The sequence below is a fragment of the Cebus imitator genome, unplaced genomic scaffold, assembly GCF_001604975.1.
Source record: "Cebus imitator isolate Cc_AM_T3 unplaced genomic scaffold, Cebus_imitator-1.0 Scaffold8, whole genome shotgun sequence".
In the NCBI taxonomy this organism is placed as follows: domain Eukaryota; kingdom Metazoa; phylum Chordata; class Mammalia; order Primates; family Cebidae; genus Cebus; species Cebus imitator.
Genome location: NW_016107323.1, coordinates 8,952,911 through 8,956,234, shown reverse-complemented (window position 1 = coordinate 8,956,234; position 3,324 = coordinate 8,952,911). Strand labels below are relative to the sequence as shown.

The window sequence follows — 3,324 nt, the reverse complement described above, 5'->3', positions numbered from 1 at the left end:
ACACACTGGGGTCTGTTGGGGGGAAATAGGGGAGGGACAGCGGGGGGTGGGGACTTGGGGAGAGATAGCATGGGGAGAAATGCCAGATATAGGTGAAGGGGAGGAAGGCAGCAAATCACGCTGCCGTGTGTGTACCTATGCAACAGTCTTGCATGTTCTTCGCATGTACCCCAAAACCTAAAATGCAATAAAAAAAATTTAAAAAAAATACAGAAAGTTATGTGGATGTAAAATTTTTTAACACTCTGAAGTAATTGAAAACCCAGTATAACAACATGAAACACAGGAAATTATTTTGATAAAATGTAAAATCTTTGTTTTTTTAGGCCAGTTATCAAGAATGTAAAGAAAAACCTGTAATGTGATTTTTTTTTTAATGAAAAGTTTATTTAGATGACCTGGTAGTCAAATCTAATGAAAGGACACTTCACTTTAACCCATTTATGCCAGAGGTTGCAATTTTTTGAAATGCAGACGTGTGAAAAATCAGTCCTTGGTGATGACCTTGAGCAGTAGGATATAACTCCTACAGGTTTAGCGTTCCAGTAATGAAACACTAGGCATACATGGGTTTTAATTAGATACTGGAGGAGTATCTATTCAAGGTTATGAGAGTGTTCACAGTTTTATAGGAGAAGTAAACAAGAAAAGTACCTTAAGCAGGAGAATGTGTGGATTTTAGGAAAAGTAAAAGCATGTGAAATTGTCTGGTTACATGGAACAATTTCAACAAATCAAGAAGATCCAAGAGTACAGAATCAAGTTATACTAGAAGAAAATATTATTCTAAACATGAAGCTTCAGTTTAGGAGATGGTTGAAAAGTTAAAGAAACAGATTTTGGAATTAAAACATCATAGCATTTCCTAGCCTAACTTAAACTGCCCAGAGCACTTACATTAGCTTACAGGTGGACAAAACACAAAGCCTATTTTATAATGAAATGTTAAGTATCTCACATAATTTATTGAATACTGTGCTGAAAGTGAAAAACAGAATGGGTGTATGGGTACTTAAAGAAGTACCATTTCTACTGAATGCATATCTCTTTTATACCATAATAAAGTTGAAAAATTGTGAGTTGTACAATCATAAAGTTAGGGACTATCTGTATGCGATTAAGCAGAAAGTTCTCATTTGTCTTCCCTATCAGAGTCTTCTTTATACAAGGTAGCCATTCAGTGAATATTTGTATCACTGGGATTTTAGCAAAATAAAGATGAGATCCTGAGTGTCTCAAAATAATACAAAGTAGTTAGGATGATAAATTCATAATTAATCATTTATCTTTGCTATTGAAGAAAGTTAATATTAATTACAATTCTCGAGGGGGTTTTTTGGTTGTTTTTTTTTTAAAGACGGGGTATCACCATGTTGGTCAGGCTGGTCTTGAACTCCAGACCTCAGGTGATCCGCCCGCCTTGGCCTCCAAAGTGCTTGGATTACAGGCATGAGCCACCACACCCAGCCTAGTCTCAAGGTTTTTAACAATATCACTTATGCTGTTACAAAATTTTAAACCTGAAAATTTCAAGAAGGGTCAAATTTAGAATGCTTATGTATCTGGTGTGAGGGTTGAAAAAAATGTATTGGATGTAATGACATCCTGGTTCCCTCTACTGGGCTTAAATGAAATTACATATTTCTTTTTCTTTTTTTTTTTTTTTGAGAGGGAGTCTTCCTCTGTCACCCAGGCTGGAGTGCAGTGGCGCGATCTCGGCTCACTGCAACCTCCACCTCCTGGGTTCAAGTGATTCCTCCTGCCTCAGCCTCCCGTGTAGCTGGGATTACAGACACCCACCACCATGCCGAGCTAATTTTATATTTTTAGTAGAGACGGGGTTTTGCCATGTTGGCCAGGCTGGTCTCAACCTCCTGACCTCAGGTGACCTGCCTGCTTGGCCTCCTGAAGTGCTGAGATTACAGGCGTGAACCACCATACTGGCCTATATTTCTTCTTTTTAAGAAATTTAAAAATGGGTGGCGGGGGCGAGGGGCTTTCTAGTAAAAACTGGAATGCCTGCTAGACAAATTCTAAAAGAGATGTAACACTACCTGTTGCTTCTTAAAGCATCTATTTCCTTAGCATAGAATTGTTGGTCTCTCCTGCTTCAGCCTTCCAAAGTAGCGAGGACTACTGGTGCGTGCCATCATGCCTGGCTAAAAAAAAAAGAAATTTTTTTTGTAGAGACAAGTTATTGCTATGTTGCAGGCTGGTCATAAACTCCTGGCCTCTAGCGCTCTTCCCTCCTTCTCCTCCCAAAGTATTGGGATTGTAGGTGTGAGCCATTGCACCTGGCCAGCAATTTCTTTTGAAGAAAAAAAGTTGTTAATATTGAAATTCAGTTATGAAAAGTTATTAAAAATAATTCAGCCTTTATAGTATTTAAGAAATCTTTATGAAACCTAATGTCACTAAGATTTTTCACCTATGTTTTCTTCTATAACGTATATAGTTACTTAGGTTAGTTATTTTCTTCGCCATTGCCTTCAGTGTACTTACATTATTCTTTAACAGTCAGTTTTGTTTTTGTTTTTTGAGGTGGAGTTTTGCTCTTGTTGCCCAGGCTGGAGTGCAATGGCATGATCTTGGCTCACTGCAACCTTCACCTTCCAGGTTCAAGCGATTCTCCTCGCTCAGCCTCCCGAGTAGCTGAGATTACAGGCATGCGCCACTACGCCTGGCTAATTTTGTATTTTTAGTTGAGACAGGATTTTGTATTTTAGTTGAGACCATGTTGGTCAGGTTGGTCTCGAACTCCCAGCCTCAGGTGATCTGCCTGCCCCAGCCTCCCAAAGTCCTGGGATGACAGGCGTGAGCCACAGCGCCCGGCTGTTTCTGTTTGTAATTCATCCCTACACCTGTCCATCTTGGTTGGTTTTAAACATTATATAATATATAATATGTGTATATGTATGTGTATATAATAATATATATATATAATAATATATATATAATATATGTATATAATATGTACACACATACTTACATATATTTTAGTATGTAAACATTAACATTGTTCTAAAAGTCAGAACTGCATAGAAAAGTATACTCAGAGAAGTCTCACTTTCCCCTCATCCCATCTACACAGTTTTTATTTCCCCATTATTTCTACGTTTTACTCCTATGCTTTATAAATGTGTGGTAATTTTTATTGGATCCTGGACATTGTGAATATTATGTTTTTTGTGGATTTGGATTTTGTTGTCTTCCTTAGAAACTGTGGATGTTTGTTTTGTCAGAGTTAAATCACTTTTGGATCAGCTTGATCGTTTGAAGCTTTGCTATTAAGTATAAATCTAGAGTAGCCTCTTCTCTAGCATT

At 37.7% G+C, this 3,324-nt stretch overlaps 1 protein-coding gene and 1 non-coding gene across 9 annotated transcripts in view; one reads left to right on the top strand and one right to left on the bottom strand.

Annotated features, from left to right (window-relative positions):
• Nucleotides 1-3,324, top strand: part of TMEM116 (transmembrane protein 116) — a 93,231-nt gene that overhangs the window by 76,192 nt on the left and 13,715 nt on the right. The gene's annotated exons all lie outside the window — the stretch shown is intronic.
• On the bottom strand, nucleotides 1,992-2,053 carry LOC119473486. The gene has a single exon (XR_005202704.1). It is a non-coding gene; the product is annotated as a U7 small nuclear RNA (small nuclear RNA).